Below are 23,140 nucleotides of genomic sequence, written 5' to 3'. Positions count from 1 at the left end.
AGGGACCTTAGGGTTAGGGAGCGGGTAAGGTGAGTATGCGATAGGGACATTAGGGTTAGGGAGCAGGTAAGGTGAGTGTGTGGTAGTTATGGACCTTAGGGTTAGGGTTGGGTTAAGGTAAGTGGATAGCTAGTAGTATATGTATGGTTTAGTGTAGGGTTTTGTGAAGTGTATGTGTGTGGATTATTTATTTTGGTGTGCTTGTGTTATGTGTATGTTTGTTGGAGCAGTGAATTTTTGCCCTGGGAAAAAAAATAGCTATTCTGAGTGTTTGATGTTATGGTCTTTCGATTTACATGGTTCGATATTATAACATTCAAAGTTTTAAGACCTCGATATTATAATATAGACCCTAGCAGTGATGTAATCAAAGGCAACAAAGATATATAGAGAAATGTGCAATGGAAAGGAAAGTGCCATTGATGACAGAGGGTGGAGTACAGGTTACAGTATTCTAACAGAATCCACATAGATTGGCTACATTAAAGTGCAAAAAGAGTTGCAGAATAAAACATTTGTTGAAAAAGTAGAGCTATGAAGGTGCTATCGCAATCTGTGAGTTTTGAAGAACAAAATACACAGGAAATGTGAGATACAATAAAGTAACATGTTGTGCCAATCAGCACCAGTGCTTTCAACATCAGAGAGTCAGCAGTGAACCTGTACTATATTCCGACTGTCATTAAAACAATAATATAAGGTATCCTGAGGGGAGTCAGTCAATTAGTGCAGTCCACATGCCAGTATAATCACAGTTTACTTTTAAGGGGAAGCCACTGGAGTAGTTAGAGTACAAGGGGTCATAAAACATTCACATATCAGAGAAATGTAGCACATGTGCAGTCAGATGATAAAAATAAAAGAGAGGTCACAATGAAATTGAACCAATTACTTTCCCACTTAATGTTTTCATTGCACTGGATTAACAAGGGGAGCCACTTCAGTAGTCAGTAGACAAGAGGTAATAAAATACACATATCAGGGAAATGGAGTACATGTGCAGACTGCAAATTGAAACCCTAGAAAACAACAAACAGTGCACAGGGGATTTGAAATCCATAGCCAGTGTATCAACACAGTAAAGATGCTTGCATGCGTATACTGAGCCATTGAAGTATATAGAATGAGGGCATTAGCTTTCCTTTATTTCAGACACTTGTATTCACTGAAATGTTAAGCTCATTTGTATGATTGAGTTGCAAGTGCCAATGATTTTTTCATCATTTTTACCATAAGACATGAAGTGACATTTTGTTTTGGTCATAGATGGCCATCTGCATTGCTGTCTGGAAACTGCACGGCAATGCAAAATACAGAAAGATGAGTTTGAATTATACACTCATTCTTAGCATTTGTTTAGTGTTTACATCTATTTTTGACCATAGCTAAGGTTGAAAATGACAATATAGGAAAAGAAGACATCAACAGATGAAGCAAGTGGAGGGTATAAAATATGGTGATCACATATGGAAAGACCAGGCTGAAGGTATGAAACAAGCCTGTTATTTTCAATATCCTAGCTCAGCAGTGGTAGAAGGTTCCAGAAAAAAAAACATTAATCATTAAAAAGCCAACCTTCACCATATCATTTCCATATTCATGATAGGAAGGTTAACTTTCATGGAATTTAGTACATGATAGCATGGAAAGAGTAATAAACATGAATGGAACTGAACCCCTGCCTAAGTTAATGTTGTTCTCTAGAACTGAGTATTAACAAGGTATGCCATGCAAACACTCATAGCAAATGTGATAGGAAAGCATGTTTCAGGGGAATGGAACACATGACAGCACAATAACAACAAAACTACCCCAATGAGCTCAAACTAATGCATCTGGAAATTATATTGTTTAGACAAGGGTACTGGTGAGGTGTGTCATGGAAGAACCCATAGAAAAGTTGACTGGAAAACACATTTCAGAGGAATGGAATACATGACAACAACACAACAAAAACACAGCTATATGAGTTTGAATCACTGGCTTTGGCAATGCTATTCTCCACACCAGAGTATTATTAGCAAGACGTACTCATTAAAAGCATTACTGAAAATCACATTTCACCAAGATGTTGAAACAGTGTTAAGAGTTAAAAAACTTAACACTGAAAAACAAAATACTAAATATCTTGAGAGTAAAATCATTGTCCTAGTGTATTCACAGTGTACTCATCACTGCATGAGTAGATTGAGCCATGAAACCTTTCACATGCATGTATTATGATTAACTTGCTTCACATTTTCTTATTACATTATTGGTGCATGATATTGATTGTTTATTATCCTGCTGTAATGTACACCTCCATGAATTTGAACCCCAGCTTGCCTAGTTAATAGTCTCTCAAGCAATACATTATTAGGTGATGCCACAGAAAAATGTGTAATTAACATGTCAGAAAGCACACATTTCAAGGAATTAAAAGAAAACTGTGAATCACAGAAAACTTAACACTGATAACCAGAATACAACAAGTAGGGGATCAAAACCCTTCTTCTAGTGTAAGGGCAATGTACAGAGCAATGGCAAAATATAAAATATACATATGTTTCAACTTATTTCTTATATTCTCTGTAAAATAATTAGTATTTGCCCCTGCCTAAGAAGTAATGCTCTGTCAAGCAATACATTATCAGTTAAATCCATAAAAGTAGACTCCTACTTACCAACACCCTTATACATCCATTCATACACACTCATATGTAAATTATAATACACACACACACACACACACACACACACACACACACACACACACACACACACACACACACACACACACACACACACACACATCATACCAATATCACAAAAGCACTTTTTGATACTTATATAGCTATTATAGCTACTACTGTGGGCTAGTATCCTTCTCATCAATGCACAGTTTTATTTCCTCCCTCATCTATACATTACTCACTTCTTCACCTCCCCCTGCCAACAAATTAATACCAAGCATTTTTCTGCACACAGCATAACTACTCTCTACTACCTTAACTATCTATATACCTCCATGCAAACATCTCCCCAGCTATTACTGCACCTCTTTCTCTCAATTTATCACATGACTACTTTCATTTATATATGATATTGCAATCATCTTACCAAACCTCCACATTGTTCTACCCACTATCTAAACTCTTACCATCTCAACTCACAATGAAAGTAAGTCAATTGCTACTGTTTTGTGCACTCACTACACTAGCTCACCTTACCACCATAATATTCCCACATCATATCCCAACTCCATCACAAAAACACATACATATCATCACAAAACCTTCTTTCTCTCCAAATTTATCTCTTCTTCTCTGTACCGATATACATGCTCAGATTTGTTTTCTTATAGATATATTAAAGTTAAGAATAGCACTTTTTGCAGCAGTACTGAAAGTCAGATACAAATGCAAATGGCTCCATGCTTCTTTTCATCCCTCCTCCATCCTGAAACTTAGCAGATACATTCACCCTATACCTGGACCCACACATCAACTACCCAGCACGGCCAACCCCTTACTTTCCAGTGCTCCAAAAATAATTTTCCCATCATGCAATGAATCTAACCTCATTCTTTTCAACATTATTATTACTCTAATTAATTGTAATATGCTATATTATTTTGCTATTTCTTTTTGTTTTTAAATTGATATTTTACTATTTGAATTATTTATTATTTTATTTATTTTATTTTACATTTGTTGACCGGGCTAGTCTAGCTGGATACATGTCCATTTTCAGTAGAGGCCCGGGGAGAAAAGCTCCACAGATAAGAGAATACAGGCTACATTTACATACAGAAGAAATAACAATAACATAATAATCACAGAAAAGACATTGGTATAACATATTTGTAAAATAACAATCAGAATATTATATAGATAATCTTGACATTGGTTACAAATTGAGAAGCAGTGAGGTTAAGATTAAAAACTCTGGGGAGAATAGGAGGTATATGAGACCTTTAGGATTAGTCTGGTTTAGGACATGGGCATGACCAATGAGACTTAAGAAATATTTTGAGGATGATTTTTGAATTGATTAATCGAGGTCATTAGTCTTAGGCTATTGGGTAGGGAATTCCATAGCTTTCCAATGGAATTGGCATAGAGAGCATCACCTCCAGAGTTATTAGATTTAATGGTTAGTACCTGAACACTATTAGCTGACCTGAGGGATTTTAGGTTTGAGTAGGAGGTCAGGATATTGCTCAGAGAGGGGTTCTGTCTGGTTGGTTGATTATTTTAAAAGCTTCAGTAAGTTGGTTGAGTTTGAGAAGGTTGGGGAGTTCTAGCCAGCAGAGGGTATTTAGGTTGAGGCAGTGGTGAGTACGATACGGTGTTCCTGTTATAAATCTGGCTATATGATTATAGGCAACAGATAGTTTATTGAGTTCCCGCTTATTGAGGAAAGAAAGTATTGGGGAGGCATAAAGGAGGGTGGAGAGGAGATGAGTGCGAGCAATGGTTAGTTTGGTATGAGGAGTTAGGAAATTTTTTATTCTGTACATAGATCCAAGTTTCTTGTTTACGGATTGAATGGTTTGGTTAATGTGTATATCAAATTTAAGCTTGTTATCTATAGTCACACCTAATAGTTTGGTATGAGAGACTGGCTCAATGATGGTACCATTTGTAGATTCCACGTGGAACGTGTTGTCCGCAATTCAGAGGTTCTTTTCCTAGAGGAGTAGTTGAGGTGGGTAAAAAGCAATAATTTGGTTTTAGTAGGATTAAGGATGAGTTGCCGTTTAGAGAACCATTTTTCCACTAAAGTAAAACAGTTTTGGGTGATTGTTTGAAGTTTAGGAGAGAAACTTCAGAACAGATCAAGGTGGAGTCGTTTGCATATTGGATGCAGGTAGATTTGGGGATGACTGAGTGAAGATCATTTATGAAAACTGAGAAAAGAAGAGGACCCAGTATAGAGCCTTAGGAATGCCTATGGTGTTGGGAAGTAGGTCGGATCGCTTGTTTTGCCATTGGACGGCTTGTTGCCTGCAAGAGAGATAGGCTTTAAACCAGTTTATGGTTGGGATGTCAAGATATAGGGTTTCCAGGGTGTGAAGCAGTTGCTGATGATTGACCATATCAAAGGCCTTTGAGAGATCAAGGAAGAGAGCAGAGGAAATTAATTTCTTGTTACGGTTGTTGTTGACTGAGTCAACAAAGGAGAGCAGGGCAGTGGTTGTACTGTGATGGGGCAAAACCATGCTGGGTTTTAGACAGAAGACTATTAAGGTTGAGGTAGTGTAAGAGCTGTTTGTGAACACACCGTTCCATGACTTTAGCTATTGGAGACAATATTGCTATGGGACGGTAGTTGGATGTTTCCGTGGAGGTCCCTCCTTTATGAAGAGGGATGATATATGAGATTTTCCAAATAGAGGGAATGGTAGTTTCAGTTATAGTTCTATTAATCAAGATTGAGATGGGATAGGCAATGGTGTCTGACGCTATTTGAAGGTATTCTGCAGGGAGCTGGTCGGCAAGGTGGTTGGTTTGAGTTTTTTCAGGAGGGTGCATATATAGGAGGTAGGTACCGGTTGTAGGTTAAAGGTGGGGTGGACTGAGTCTTTAGTATGGGTTAAGGAGGAGGAAGAAGTGGTAAGCTGACTGGCTAGGGACTGGATGGTCTCAATGAAAAAAGAGTTAAAAGCATTGGCTATTATATCTGGTTCTTTCCCAATGAGTTTCGCAGGAGTGGGGGTAGTAGATTTACCCGGACGGAGGAGCTTATTAAATCCAGCCCAGAATTTCTTTGGGTTATTCTGGTGTTTATCCTGGAGATGACAAAAATATTGTTTTTTGTCTTGGGTAGTGGCTGCTTTAGTAATGTTTCTAAGCTGTTGAAACTTGATGCGATCTAGTGGGGTTTTGTTTGTTCTCCATTTATCCCAGGCCTGGTTTCGAAGTTTAATTTTAGTTTTGGTTTCACTAGTCAGCCAAGGTGCTATTCGTTCCTTGGTTCTGATTAGTCGGTTTGGGGCGTGAGAGTCAAGTATCTTCAGGAAAGTACTATTAAAGTGTGCCACGCTCTCTTCAAGTGGTAGAGTTTTCAGGGTGGACCAATTGCAGGATTTGAGTTCAGCAAGGAAAAGTCTTGGGACAAATGTCTTCTTGTTTCTAACAAATCTATATGAGGGAGGGTTATTAGATGGGCACTTGTGTTTTAGAATATAGGTAATAAGGTGGTCACTGAGGTCATTTGGGAGGGTCCCCGTGGTATAGTTATGTGTGTCTTTATTGGTAAGAATCCAGTCAATGATGCTCTCTTTTTGTTTAGGGTTGCCAATTCTGGTAGGAGAAGAAATATTTTGGGAGAAACCATGTAAGTTAATAGAGAGGGGGTTTGTGGGTGCAGTGTAGAGGGACCAGTCGAGGTTGAAATCGCCTAGTACTATGGTTTCTTGAGGGCAATTGGAGGCTAGCCAGCTGAGCAATTGCTCAAGGTTTTCTGAATTATTTCCTGGTGGTATGTAAATTACAATGAGATTAATGTATTTTTGGGTATTTAGGCAAATCTTTAGTGAAATAAGTTCTATATTAGAGATTTTGGGGGGTAGAATAGGATTAGTGACTATGTTAAGGGTATTCTTGAACATTACAGCTAACCCCCCTCCCTTTTTGTTAATCCGATCAGCCCTAAGGGTGTTATATCCAGGGGGTAGGATTTCTTCGTCCTTAGTGGTTGGTTTGAGCCATGTTTCTGATAGGCACATGATGTCTGGGGAATGGGTAGCTAACATGGCATGAAAATTAGGAACCTTATTGTTTATACTTCTTAGATTAAGGTGAAGTATAAGGAGGGAATTGGTAGAAAATCGGGCGGACTTTAGGGAATTAGAGTCTGCGGCAGTGGTAGGACCTGGATTGGGGTGGATGTCACCATCTGTGGCAATGCAAGTTTTCAAGTGATCTAACAATCTTTGCAGTTTGAGTAGCAGCTTAAGATTAGATTTAGTTGCAGATGGCTTGGGGTAGCGGAGAGTAAGATACACTGGACTGGAACTGTGTGTATTGGCTGGGTAGAGGGAATGTGTGTTAGTGTGATAGGGGATGTTTGAATGTGTCCTAGTGTAGCTCTTGGGGAAAGGAGTCCCTGAGAGTGTTTGGTTTTCATATCTGGTTAAATAATAAGGAATAAGGAGGAGTACTACTGTAGGAAGGATGATAGAATATGAGGTTTTACCCATGATATGCGAGAGAAAGGCCAATGGGTAGGATGAGGTGGAAGACTTTACTTGGTAGTTAAGGAAGGCCTGGAGTGTGGGAGGAGAATTGGTAAATTGACGGGTGATCAGGATTGGTCAAGAGAAAAGGGGGATGGGCTAACGGCCTTATAAATGTAGAGGTAGTGGGGGCGGGTGGGATATGGGGGCAGGGTGGGGGTGGGCGGAGCCCGAGCGGAGCGAGGGCGGAGCGGGGAATACACCGCCAGGAGTCTGCAGGGTCTCAGAGGTAGCTGTAGGTAGGTGTACCAGTTTATTATAAGGTAAGCTACTTTTCTGAAAAACACCGCCTGAATTACTGGGAGTATACTTTAATTTTGCCAGATTTTGCTTAGGTACTGACTAGTTCCTGCCAACGGAACGCTTCCCTGGTGTACAATTATTGAGTAAGGCTAGTAATTTTACCCTAATGTCCCTTTTCAAGGTACAGTTTTTCTTTTTAATTTTAATTGCTTAAACTGGAGCCGCACTGGGTATAGGTCCTTAGCTGAGTGTGCCCTGGGAGCCACGCGGTGAGGGATAGTAAGGGGGCTTCCTGTAATAAATAGAGAAAAAGACAGGAGTTATAGTGATGTAATCACAAGCTAGGACTCCTAACAAAGTATTACTTTATGGTAAAAGTGTATAAGAGTACAGTCACAATACAAAGAACATTGCATAGCATTCAAACTAATGATATATCAGTACTGTTAGCACGCTTGCACAATGTTTACAAACTGTAGTATATGCGACGCTAACCCAAGCTTCACTAGCTATTATTAATGCACAAACTCCGTTAGATATACTGTATACACACCAGCAGAAACATCGCTAGGTGATTAGAAGTACAAACGCCAGTACAATACTTCAGTTATTACACTTTAAGCAAACGCTAACATGATGCTTCACAATAACACGCCAATGAGGCAAAACTGCACTGGTTTACATTTTAAGTCAAGACAATTCAGTTACGCTACTTGAAAAGCACATAGCGACAGTATATCTGCAATTGCAGAGGTAACTTTGAAGATTTAAGCAATTTAAACACTGTTCAAACATTAAGCTTAGATGTATCTGCAACAAATGCATGATACCCATGCATGTCTAGATTTTTACTGCCTAGGCATTCTAATCACAAGTGAAACCTGGCCAAAACAAAATAAATAAATAAATAACTGACAACAAAATTATTCCCCCAGGTAAAACATACTCAGAATGAACAGAAAACTGAAAAGATCAGGTAGTAGTACATTTTTTTTATAAAAATAACTCAGAAATAATTCCAGCATATCTAAATATCCTAAAATGTAATAATGCTGATGTTCTGACTGCATACTTCTAAATTAGCCAAAATAAATCTGCATATATCTCAGCAGTATACATCCCATCAGGCAACAACATTACCACAGTCAGAAATATCCTACAGTGGAAATACTGGAGAAAACAGATTGAAATTTTTCCTTTACTAGTTATGTTTCAGCATAAATTATATGTTTTATAAATTCTGGCTAGACACCCTGCTTGTTTTTATTCATTGTCAACTACTTTCTTACGCTAATCTTCATAATTAATTAACTGTGTTATATATTTTGCTATTTCTATTTGTTGTTTAAATGATATTTTACTGTTTGAATTATAATAAAATACTTGAAAGTGAAAAAGCTTTGAAGGACAGAAATATCCTACATTGGATATCTGACAACATAACCCAGGAAACATTCATCTTAGGTGACCTATTTATAGATTGGAAATCCATAAACTGCATCACCACCAGGACTCTTTTCATCTATTTGGCTTCACTTAACTAATAAACTCCACCACCAGAATCAACAAAAGCATTAACAGGCATCCACATTGGACTGGATATTGACAAACAAACCACATAATATAAAACTGTCTGGTTACTTCCTAGATACTTTAAGTGAACACCTCCTAGCTTATGTAATAAGACACAACATGGTTCACCCAAATAAATAATCAATAAACAAGTACACATTTTAACCAAATTTGACAAAGACACATTTATTACAGCCCTGTACTACTAAAACTGGAATGCATTAAGAGGAATTCCTCTTGATGAAGCAGTTAGTCACTTCTATTGCACCTTCCTAAAAATATTAAATGATTTCACACCAGTTAGGGCAAGAAGGATAAGAACTGATACAGCCCCATGGCTAATAAAAGAAACCAAAGAGCTCATGCTGCAAAGAGATAAAGCATGGAAAGAATGGTAGAAGAATAAACTACAATATACCTACCAACATTTTAGATATTTTAGAAATCATACCAATATTTTCTTAAACCTGGCAAGAAATCATACTACAGTAATGTCCAACAAAAGCATCAAAACAACCCCAACCTTTTTGAGTCCTCTCTAAATAAACTATTACACTCTGGCAATAGCACTATGTCCTGTCCTTCTACTTCAGACATCAAAAAGTCCATTGCTACTCAGTTCAACACTCACTTTATTCAATCAATTCTATCACTAATAATTTAGCAACTCACTTCACCCCTCCAGCTTCCATCTGTTCTTGAAAGCAACACACTGTCTTTAGTTTTCAGCATATCCCAACATCAAACATAAAAAAAAATACTAGCCAAATTAAAAACATTAGCTGTCAATAATGTATTTATTTATTTTATTTTATTTTATTTTACATTTGTTAACCGGGAGAGTCCGACTGGATACATGTCCATTTTCAGCGGAGGCCCGGGGAGAAAATCTCCAGGTACATAACAGACATATGAACATTGTTAAGGCAAAAATGGAAGATAGTCGAGTTTTAAATACAATATAAAGATACATCACATCTTGGGAAAAAAATAACAGCAGCATATAAAAAAAAAAACATAGGTCAGTTACAAAGGCGAGGCGCCTTGTTAAAAAGCGGTCAAGGATAGTGAGGTAAGAGAAGGATAAATGATAGTGGTTAATCAGGTTTGGAACAGGGACATTGCCAGAGAGTATTGAGATGGGGTTTAAGCTTTTTTTTGAATTGTAGGAGTGAAGGTTCTGAGGTGAGCATGGTCGGTAGGGAGTTCCACATTTTACCTACAAAGTTTGAGAATAGAGAATCCTCAGCAGAATTATTGGCTTTGGTAGTTTGAGCTAAGATCTTATTGGAGGAGCGTAAAGATTGCAGGTTAATATAGGGGTTAATGATGTTTTTCAGAGCTGGTGTTTTCTCTGGGTCATACAGTATCTGGTGAGCTGTTTTGAGTTGGTTGAAATGGAGTTGGCTGGAAAACTCTAACCACCCTAGTTGCTTCAAGTTAGTGCAGTGGTGCATTCTAAAGGTGGAATTTGTGGCAAATCTAGCTATGTGATTGTAACAAGAAGCATGTTTGTTAAGGGTTGTCTTGTTTAGATTTGTAAAAAGGGGGGAGGCATAGAAAAGAGTTGATAGTAGGTGTGTGCTGGCAATTGTATGAGCTCTTTGGTCTCTGGTCTCTTCTTAATGATTTCTGTTCTAAGTTTGCTATGGTGTTGTCCTATGGCAATGGGAATGAGTAGTTAAAGAGTATTATAAATAAGAACTGGAAGAGTGTTTTCTGTTGCTTTGAAGAAATTGATAAGCTTGGGGAAGGACCTATGTTTGTGTACAAAAAGGGAAGGAATTTGAAGGATACTTTACAAGGAAATAATAACATTGGAAGTAGTGTAAGTAGGGTGTCTAAATGTGGACCTTGTGCACACTGTGTACAGTGTTGATTTATTTACGAGGGTACTAACATTACAGTTGCTTCTTATCTTTCAGTGTTGAGTGGGCATGGTCATATTACATGTAATTCTGCAGGGGAGATTTATTTGGCACAATGTATGATCTGTGAGGCATTCGATGTCGGAAAAACAGAGATGGCATCAAGGCAAAGAATTTATGAACATGCATACACCATAAAGAAGAAAGATGTGAGAAATGCCCTTTTATGAACATAGCATAGAATGTAGGGATTTTAACATTTTTTTGTGGTGGAAAAGGTTTCTTCAAATGTTAGAGGTAGCAATTGGGAGTCTTATTTGGAAAAAAAAAGAACAGTTATGGCAAATTAAAGTGAATGTCACTCACCTTCTGGTATTAATTTTAAAGTTTCTAATAGCAACATATTAATTTTAAAGCCAGGGAAGTTAGAACCAAATTTTGTTTTAAAGAAGTTGTTTAAGGAAGATATTTAAAGAGTTATTTATTTATAAGTCCCACTTTTAAATATGTGAATAAGGGTATATGCTCATTAGTATCTTCACCATGATTCTATTAAAACTAATCATCTCTGTCACTTCCGTGTTATGTCTGCTATTCATAGCTCTTCATGCTACTTCCTACCAGTCCTATAATCTCATATTCTACCCCTCTCCTACTCTGCCTGTTTTGAATAACCTTTTCCACTTTCTACTACAGAGCCAGTGTTCACATCTCCCCATATCTTTTTAATACTCCTACTACACTGCATTTACAGACTTTTTTTGCAAACTGAAATTTCTTAAACTGCATTCCCTAACCCACATTAAACTCCAATCTGACATAAATCCTATCCCAGGCCCTTTACTCTCTTCTACCGCTACCCCACTTCATCCCTAAACCCTAATACTGATATCTTCCCTACCCACCTTCCAGCTCTAAAAAGTTGTAACTCTGACGTACTCTTAATAAATTTCAGCCTTAGAAGCCTTCTCAACAAGGTTCATTATTTTCATACCGCTATTACCCTGTAATCCCCGGATATAGCTATAATTACCGAAACTTGGCTTAAGCCATATACAAAGTCTGAGGAAATGTCTAGTGGTTATAGTATCTTCAGAATGGATAGATTATCCAAACATGGTGGTGGAATTGCTATAATGTTTAAAGAACACCTCAAACTAGTACAAGTGAGAACCTCTCCACCTGACCTCCCTAACTGTGAAATCTTAACTACACGCCTAGATATAAATACCCATAAGTCTATTATCATTATAGCCATCTGCCTCCCCCCTTCTAAAAACCTCACTAACATTGAAAACATTCTGGAATGGGCCTCCTCCAATTTCTGTCAGGAAACAATCATCCTTGGTGAGTTTAAACTTGATTGGCTTACCTACCCCTCATATTCTCCCACCAACTCTATAAACCTTTTTAACTTCAGGGAAAATATTAATCATCCTACACACATTGACAAAGTCTCCAACAGAGAATCTATACTTGACTGGATTCTGACTAACAGTAGTTACATTTATGTCAAAAAGGGCACATTTCAAGGGAATGACAGAACTCTAAACAATGAACTTTGCTAACCAGCATATAACAAGCATGGGATCAAAACCTTCCCCATATTGCATGTACATGGCAAAACTGTTACATACACATCTTATGTTTAGGCTTATTTCATATATACATTGTAAATAATTCGGAATTGATGAGCATTGTTTTGAAGACTTCTTTAAGACTTTTGAGGACTTCATTAAGGTATAACTCTTGAGATTTGAACCTCTTCCTATCTGATACTTTCTAGACCAGTGCATTATCAAGGGAAACTACTGAAGAACTTACAGTGTACATATAGGAAAACAAACTTTCCAAGAGAATGTTAGACCACTGTGGAAGATTGAAAGATGAATATTGTTAAACATCATTGCACTATCATTAGAGCAATATCCTCCAAATATTCTTTGCATAAGGTACACATCAATTCATGACCAGAATGAGCCATAGGAACTGTTAAAGTGAAACTATTACTTTCACCCTGTGTCAGTATTGCCTGGTGTAATGCATCAACACCTCATTTGCATGATGAATGCCATGATTTAAGCTTGTCCAAAGGATTTTTCTCAGTTTTGGCTGTTGAACATGTGCAATTTCTCTGTGCATACATATGGAAAATGAAGTTTCTGTCTGACAGCTGTCTCACAATGTGGACTACAGAGAGATGGGTTTTCTTGTTTTATAAGCCCTTTTTGGGAAAGTATGTGGTCTAATAATGTGCTTTGACAATATTAAGGAGTGTCAAGAGTATAGGACAGAGAACAAAAGAGCAGCAAGCAGACAGGACAATAAAAGGCAAGGAGATAAGGACTTAGTGGAAAGAATGTTACTGAGTAAAACAGAAAGACATCAATGGATATGAACCCAAGAGTTCACATTCATAAGGTCCATAGGTTCATAGGTAAGTACTGGGGTAGCTGTCCTTATGGGACATTTTAAGCCTAGCCATGTTTTCTTTTTGTGCTCAGATTAATCTATCCCATTTGGTTAGAGTTTGGGTCTATCCTTCCCATGACTGTAATTATATATTATCCCTAACAAGCATAACTGGGATCATAGCATAGATAATTTGAGGGGACAGATGCATACTTTGTTTTATGTGGATGTGGAGTTTGTTCTACAGCAGAAGTATTCTCTGAAAGATATACCTGTCCCTCCAAACCATTCTGTTGATGTAGCAGAAGATATGTATATATATATATATATATATATATATATATATATATATATATATGTATATATATATATACATATATAGATATGTATATATATATATATATATATATATATATATATATATATATATATATATATATATATATATATATATCCCTAGACTGAATATTTCTGATACCATTTGACTTGCTGATGTGGTTTAAATCCATCAGTATTCAGACGATGCCTTACATGCCAGGCACCAGATCATTTCTTAGAAGTCTGTAGGACTCAGAGTATAGTGACAAAGCTTTGAGTTGGTCCATATAAGACATGTTGTTTATGCTTTGTATCCTTTCAGTAAGGTATCTCTTTGGGCATTCTAGTTGTTGCATGTGTCTGGAGTGATATATGCCAAAGAAGGCATTATATTCAAATACTGACCTAATGAAGGCTGAGTAAATGAGGGCAATGACATCCCTAGATCTAGACACAATCCCTTTGTTTATAAGCTGTTCAACATAAAAGGACTTTCTAACAAAAATGGACACATGTTGGTCAAAGGTTAGGTCACTGCCACATAACTTCCCAAATCCCGAACAGCTGAGTCAAAAATCAGGAGCATATTGTTAATGTGATAGCTCCTTGGGATAGATGATTTCTCAAAGGATACAACAATACATTTTTTTGTTATTTAGTTTGAGTCCATGTTATCTGGCAAAGCCATTTGGGGATTCAATGACTGCTCCTAGCTTGCAGTCATCTGCAAACTTAGTCAACCAGAGACCTTTGGTTTTTGTTTTCCTTCAGAAAAGTAGATGCCAAACAGGAGAGGTCCTAACATGGAACCCTAAAGGACTCCACTGGTGGCTGGTCCCTTTGTGGAGATTACTTACTATGATTTGACTTCTTGTTTCCTATTTGTGAGCCAACTGGCAATCTAGTGAGTGGTATAAGGATTTATTCACGGCTTATGTAACTTTTCTACTATGCATGATTGGAGAATTGTGAAAAACCTTTGGCTATGTTGAGGTATGTGGTTTGTACCATTTTACCTTCATCAATTACTTTGTTGATCTTTCCAAAAAAATCCACCAGGTTGAGTAAGTGTGACCTGTCCTTGATGAATCCAGACTGAGACGGGTCCAGTGTTTGGAAGTTCCCCATGTCCTGACTGATTAGTTCCATGATACATCTTTCCATGACTTTGCATATGAGGCAGAGCAGACTTGCAGGTCTGTAATCTCCTGTGTCTGTGATAGTCCTACTTTATGACTATAGCTGTTCTCCATTCACTTGGTAAAAAAACCTGTATGGTGGCTAAGACTGAATAGTGCTGTTAAGGATGTGGCTAAATCATGTTTCTTGTTATTTAAGATGCATCTAGGGATACTTTCAGGACCTATTGATGCAGTATTTCTAGCTTTTGGTAGTACTTTTGACAGCAGTGCATTACCAGGAGCAGCCACCGAAACTATCCATCTGTAAGGGGACATTAAGAAGACAACTGTCTGGAATATATTGCACTTTTGCAGAGTGGATAACAGAATAAAACAGACATTCATTTAACTGCATTACAATTATACATGTATTGTGTTTATTTCTGCACTGGGTATTAGGTCTGAAATGGAAAAATAGAACCAATATTAACAGGGGAAGGATACAGAAGGTAGCACACATGGTGAGTTTAGAATCAATGAGCTGGATAGAAATTAATTTGGTTCATAGGTTCATAGGTGTGTACTAGGCTAATGGCCCTGAAGCCTTTACAAACCTAGTCCATAGGATTACCCTGACATTGTGCCACCTGACCATAGTTCCCAGTGCCTCTGTTGAGTAGAGCCACTGGAGTGATCCCCGGGGTGAATTTTCTATTTTCCATCCACTCATCAAGGTTTCTCTTGAAGAGAGCCAGTGAGGTGCTCTGTTTGACATGTATGGGAAGTCTATTCTATAGCAAGGGCAGTATCTGGGTTATGTCAATCCAGCACGTTCTGTTGATTGTTGTAATGAGGCTGAGGTTAGGAGGATATATCACAGGCTGTTTACTCCACAATGCTGGACAACTCAATAATGACAGTTTTGTTTGAAAGTGACAATCTGTATGACAGAATGCACATGCTGATGATAGGAATATTTAATTTCAGGAGAAAAGAACACATGATAACCAAAATAAGATTATTATACCTTCATGGCTTAGAAACCATCCCTGTGTCACTCTCATTCACCAAAACAGAGCATTTCCCAGGTATATTACAGAATTAGAAATAGGGAAGGTGTTAGTAAAACATACATCAAGGTAATGTAGTATAGAATAAGAACACAAAATGAAACTCACCTGACCACATTTGAACCCAAAGCCTTTGTCACTCTGTATCACTGCATTAGCCAGGTATGCCGCTGAAGCACCCAGAGGAAAGGTGTTAAAAAATAAATAAAACATAGCAGGGGGATGGCATACAGTTGAATGATGACAACATAATATTGAAAAACAACCTTCCTCCCATTGGCCATTAGCACTATGCATCCTGTACACTGAAAATGGACATATCACATCATAAATATATTGAGTCATAGAGAACTTTACAGGGTAGATGTTCACCATAATTCACTAATGCTGGGTTATACACTTGCTTGATAAACTCATTTGCATGACTAATGGTAAGACCTTAGTTCATTTGAAGGGTTTTTGTTCATTTTTGCTATAGGATGGGAACTATCATTTCCTTGTGGTTAAATATTGCTCTATGCCAACTGTCGCACAATGTTTGTCCACAGAAAGATGACTTTCACATATATGAGCCCTTTCTGTGTGAATGTATGTGTGCGGTATGTTTATCTATTTTTTGATCAAATTAAAGGTTGGAAATAGTAGTATAGGACAGAGATGAAAAGGGAAAACAAGCATAAGCCAAAATGCAAGGTGAATAAAGAAAGAATAAGCAGGACTGAAGTGGGAATAAGATCAAATCTCTCAACTTCTTAGCTCAATAATACTGGTGAATTACAATTATTTTCTAATTTATTTATTGACTGAAAATCCACAATGGTTTGTGAGACAACAGCACTTTTTAATGATGAAGTAAAGGACCCACTCATGCAAACAACAATCAAATCCTTGTGAAGCTGAGAAGTATGAATGGGAGTGTTTTTTTGTTTTTTTTTGTGAAGATTGGCACCATTTTTAATTAATTAATTAATTTATTTGTTTAGTTTAAGGAGAAAGAAATCAGGGATGTAAGATGTGTGTAGGAGGGGAAAGACAGGTTGCAAGGGAAGACATACATGACTTAAGGGGTGTGGGTAAAACAATGAAGGAGGGGAGCAATGGAAAAGGAGGCATTAGACAAAAAGAGGGAAGCAAATGGTAAGGATAGGATTGTATTTCATGTGGGGTGGGCATAGACACAAAAGTGAGGGGGCACACTTTGTTTGGAATAGGATTGGTAGTTTAGAGATGCAATCATTCCAAGTCTTGGCACAGTAGGAGAACACACCTCAGCCTTGGAACTGTCACCACAGGGTCTTGCCTTGGGACCTGGAGGCAGTGTCGGGCAGGGGTTTGACTCAGCAAATTGCTGGGGCATGGTCTCTATATGGCTGATGTGGGCATCAAACCTCCTGTTCACAGGCTCTGTCAGTTCCTGATGGGTGGCATAATTGTCACTTACACTTGCACTGCTGCTGATGATGCTATTGTGTACAATTGCACCATTCTGTAGTTCAGGGATACCCGATGCAGGTGCTGCAGTTAGGTCAGCAGGTGTGGCAGCAACTCTGGCAGTCTGAGACCCAATGCTCTGGCAGCTTCTGGTGGTGGTTAAGTTGGTGCTGTTACAGCCACCTATGGAGTAATTACAGGCTGTGCCGGAGTGGTTGGTCCAAGTCACTATATTGCTGCTTATTACAACAGCAGAAATTAAGGCACATTTGATAGCAATAAAGAAGGTGGGGGAACAGACAAAGCATAAATAATAATAATGCACTCAATTATTTTTTCATATACATAAAATGCATTGAAGGAGAATAAGTTTTTAGTAATAGGACCTATGCATTTATTTAACATTTTATCTATTTTATGTACAACTTTATTAGTTTCACTATTTTGTGACTTACAATTACGCTATGACAAAAGGAACTGTTTATTTTGGATGGGTTGAACCAATAGCCATCCTAGTAATCTTAGTGCACATAAACATAACATAAAGAGCCACTTTGGCAGTTATACAGGGGTTGGCATACAGAATTAAACTTCTAGCATCGCACAATCTTAGTAATCTTGCTGTGTAAATGTTATAGCATTATTTTAATTGCTACCTGTCACTATAAAAATAGACACATATTTTGCAAAAAAATCTATACTTGCCCTGGCCTTCTCTTAGGAGCTCATCTGTCTCTATTCATCCCCTTACATCTTTTAGTCTCTGGAGGGGCTGAAGATAAAGGAAGAGCTGAATGAAAGGTATATGATGCCTTGTATTGGCAACAGGTATGGATATGTAGATTTTGGGTGGCCACGGTGGTGCAGCGGTTAGCATTGCCACCTCACAGCACGAGGTTCTTTGGTTCAATCCTCAGCTGGGGTGCCTTCTGTGTTTAGTCTGCATGTCCCCCCTGTGGTCACGTGGGTTTCCTCCAGGTGCTCTGGTTTCCTCCCACATCCCAAAGACATGCGGTAGGTAGATTGGATACTCTAAATTGGCCCTAGGCATGAGTGTGTGCATGTGTGTGCCTTCCATGGAAGGTTGGGCACCGGGCTGGCAACTCAACACCATAAAACTCCACTGCCAATCATGAGCGGACAGGTGATCTGCTGTGGTGACCGCTAACTGGGAAAAGCCAGAAGATGGATATGTAGATTTTGTTACTGCAATGTTCAGATCATGTGATAACTTCAGCCTCACATTAACCAAGAAAGTCAGGATTTTGGTGACTTACAGTAAGTCACTATAGCAGTGATGGTGCTATTTCCCCATGTGTTGTATGCCAGAAGTATAGGGTAACAGGGTGACAGCTTTTGACAAGCTATTCCAGGCATCAGCCTCACTCTGTGACATTGTTTTTCAGTCCTGTAGTAGCCTCTGCTTGTACTGCTTCTGGATGATGTCTAGAAAAATCTTAAATTTCTCCTTACATCACCTCTGTGGTGTAAATGGAACACTGTTTTCTCCTTCTCCAGCCATACTTGTCTCACCCTCAAAAATGTCAAGAAAAATTGCATAGAAATGGCACTGAAATGACTCTCCCATATTTCAACTTTCAGCCATCACACAATGATGAACACTGATGGGTACCTCATTTGCACAGTGGATTGTAAATTAATAAAATATATTTGCTATATTATTTTGTTTCCAGTGGAATTTTAAGGTGTGAAACATAGCAGTCCCCAGTCTCTTTGTTTGATGCTTAGCATATGTTCTCAATACTGAGTCCATCTAGAGATGGTTACTAATGGCATGACCACCTCTCAGCCTTCCTTCTATACACTGTGGAACCTCCCTCTCATAATTTGAACCAACTGGCAACATGTGGGGCACTTACAACCAGCTTACCAACATCTTAATTAGGAAGCTCACATCAAAGCAAACATATATATTTTATTGTTATAAAATGTTTTGATGAAGTAATATTACTCAGTGTAATTTAACATGGATATACGTTAAATATTGCTAACAGTTAAATGTGTGACAGACCTTTTCAATGTGGGAATGCACAGATCATGGCTCTTTAAAACTTAAATTCAAGAACATTAGTCATAATGAGGTACATTGAGAGGTATTAACATGACAACTTCCTGACCTCTGTAATCAAGACTTGGCACATGTGTGCAAAACTTACTGCAGGTGCTCAGGTGTATAGATGGCATTGCATAGAACTTAACACAATGTCTGTCAGGTTTACTCATTGCACAAATTGAATGATTCAGAAACAATAATGAGATAACTTCTAATTAGCATACTCATCACACCCAAAGGGGATAATCTATGTGATAAAAGCACGACTGGAACCACAGATCATTATTAAGCCACAGAAGAGGAATACTCTGTTCGAGAACAGAGGTTTCCTACTACAAACACCTGTTGCTACATAATAGTACTATCTGCTTCAATAAGGTATGTTATTCTTTTTAGACCTACTTATATGCACACACAGATTAGTTTTGTGTGCTATTTACTGTAATGCTAGAACTGTGGCTTGGTTTTCCAGTGTATCTACATGTATTGGCCAAAGTTCTGACTGGGTACATTGAAAGCAGTGATAGTGATAGTGTAGATCATAGAAGTGTATTGGAACTCAATAGATATATTTCTTAACTTGCACTTAGCAGTTGTTGACAGGAAGGTCCATACCGAGTGAAGGGGTGTACCAGCACTCATTGGAGGTATGTTTACCAAATCCTCCTGAGGTTGGTGTGTCAGTAACTGCCAACTAACTTATGTGCAGGGCCATTGTGGAGACACAAGTGAGTCCCACCAGTTCCTTGGCAGAGGTTGTGAAGGTGATCCAGGCTGTGCATGATGACATAATAGAGTTCATGAGAAATATGTGTGATTCTTTGGAGAAAATTATTCACATTTTGGAACCTGCAGTATACACTCTGGGTAGTCTGTCAGGGGAAAGGGCTGTAGGTCATCTGCAATATCCTTGCATGTTAGTAGAACTCTCCATGAATGAGCAAGATCCTGCACCAGCAGCACTAGCATGTCCAATGCAACATCAGTTGTAGATGTGTCTACTCCTGGGAGACGCTGTCCCCTTGATCAAGGTCATTATCATGTTGCCACTTCCTGCAGCAAATAGCATCCATGCTCATTTGGGGCATGGACATTTACCTAGGCTGTGGTATAGCCAATGCAACACCTGCCACAGTCAGCTCTATTTAGCAGAGGCATGTATGGGAAGCTAAACCCTCTGACCAGCATGCCTTAGACCTGTTCAGAAGACCACATTGCAGTTTTGTACCACATGCTGAGGATGTATCCCTGAAGTCTGACCCATACCACCATAAACCAACAAACACAGAGACCCGGGACAGTCTCAACATTTAGCCTCTCATAGCAGATCTAACCCTTCTCCCAAAATGTACATTTTGTTTACATACACTTCAGTGCACACCCACTCATGCACTTCCCTGTGAAATACACTCTTGTACTCCTTCCCTATTTGTGCAACTGATGATAACTATGCCCTGCCCTTTGTACATTAGTACTTAGGTTGCCTATGGCTGATGCATAGGGAAGCCAGGCTATGCATGGTTGAGCATAGTCTGGTGTTTTGTTTGCATCATTTTCAATGTATGTAACTGCTTATGTGTTGTATAGTTATGGACTTTGTACCCCCCCCCCACATGCATTCTTGCTTGGGTTTCCTGTATTTGATGCACAGGGTGGTCAGCCTATGTATGGGTAAGTGCAGCCTGATGTTTTTGTATACATTATTTTTACTTTGTATCTGCTTACCTGTTATACAGTTATATTGTAAAGGATATCTTCTAAAGTTTCTGTTGTAGACATTCTCACAGATACAGATTTACAGTAAGGTTGGCAATTCCTAACATTGTTAAGTATTTCCCACTGTCTGAACATGGGCATCTGATCATGTATAAATCTAAAACAGGAGCAATGGCACTGTGTGATGTTTATATATTTCTGAATTGCTCTGCTATTTTTTGACTCATCATACATGTCACTTCACTACATTGTCATTAGCATATACCATGGCTGATTGTGTTATTTTGGCTGTCAGCGTCTCCAAACTCTGATTACAGAATTGCACAGACCTTGCTCTTCCCCCACTCATCGTGCAAATTTGCCTAGCATGAATAGGTGAATGTTTATGAATTCCACCCATATTTTAGCTAATTACTTTACCATATACTTTATGCATATGATACAGTAACATGTTTTATGCACCACTTCTGTTATAACATCTATTATGCATTGCATTTTTTAATACTATAAACTACATTATGTATTGTACTGCTTATTATTAGTGTTATTTTTGTTAAGTTGTGAAAGTTGTTTCCATGGGTCTTCTCTGAGAATGAGCTTTAGCTCACAATCCAAAAAAGCAAGCAAATTAATAGAAAAGCAATCACAAGCAGACAAGAAAGTAAACAAACAAACAAACAAACAAACAAAGTTTGTAGCCAGACAAATAAGCATCAGTTTCACTTCTTTGTATTTCTCTTTTAACCTGACTGTGTTTACAGAATTAGGTGCATCATAACTGTTGTTGGATTGGAAATGGGGTTGTTTTGTGGCTTCTATAAGAAAATTAAACAGGCTGTGTTGTTTTCAACTTCTGCAGTTTTATTATTGTACTATTTTTTCATTGCTATTACCTAAGAAAAGAATGTAGACAACTATTTACAAGCAGTTATCTACAGCATACAGTTAATTATAGCAAAAATGCCACTTATTATAAAACCACAAGCTGACCTGTCCTAAATATATTGGTCATTATTTTCAGATTACAAATTAACACTTATTTAGTTTTCAAAGTGTCATCACATTTAGCCTAATTTTCCTTTCACTAGTATAAAAGCACACACAGCTATCACCCAAAATGTTCCCATGAATATGTGTTACTTCCATCTTCCTCTTGTTGCTTGTTTTATGTCTACAAACTTTAGGTTCCTTAATAAATGTGACCACATCTCAAGAATGCAGTAGCCTCTTCACTTCATTCCTTTCCGCCAGTGCCATACAGTTAGCGAACTTAGCAGTGGCAAAGAAGCAAAATTCAGATTATGTTATTCTAGTAGTTACTTTATCATATTCCATCAGTATATTTGCATTATCTGCATGCTGAGTTGGAAATCACATTTTAAAGGCACAAGATTTATGTTTTTAATAGCATGTTGACTAAAAATCATATTTTTCTTAGACAAAAGTATTCTGTTATGAAATAAATGTTTTTTATTATACCATGACCCTGATTGGCCAGCGTCTCGCTATGTTAAACTCATTTAAAGATCTTGCTTTCTAAGGGCAGTAAACAGTATAGTAATGCACACTCCTTTCCCATGTCTAAAACAGACTATTGTTGCTACTGAAACTTGGTGTGTGTGCTCAGTTTTCAGCAGTATTTCATTAGCTAATTTTCTTTGAAAATCCCATATATGTCATTTACTTAGGCTTGCCTTTTGAGTTTGTCAATGGCTGGAATAGTTACCAATTTACTTTTATTGTTTGCTTCCTGTAGTAGCCACACATTTAAAAGTGGTTTAAATCAGTTTTTAGAACTCTTCCTGTTTATATTGAATTAAATGTCCAAGTATGACATTTCAAGGGGGTAACCTACTATTTTTTAGCAGTCAGTTGATTGGTGCTTAGAATGTCATCACTGGAAAGTTGCCAGCATCTTGCAATGGCAGTTGAACTCAGAGAAGTCCCAGAAGGTGAATGTTGCATTTTATTATGTTCTCTCTCTTCTCTAAGATTGTATAATAATAGAGTTAGTGTGTATATGTATGTATTTGGGGGTGTATTGGGGTTTGGTCCATGTATTTTTTTTTTTTTTTGTGGTTTGCAACCTTGGA

This window comes from Protopterus annectens, chromosome 5.part0, assembly GCF_019279795.1.
Source record: "Protopterus annectens isolate FY-2018-M chromosome 5.part0, PAN1.0, whole genome shotgun sequence".
Lineage (NCBI taxonomy): Eukaryota > Metazoa > Chordata > Ceratodontiformes > Protopteridae > Protopterus > Protopterus annectens.
Note: the sequence above shows the minus strand (reverse complement) of the source record.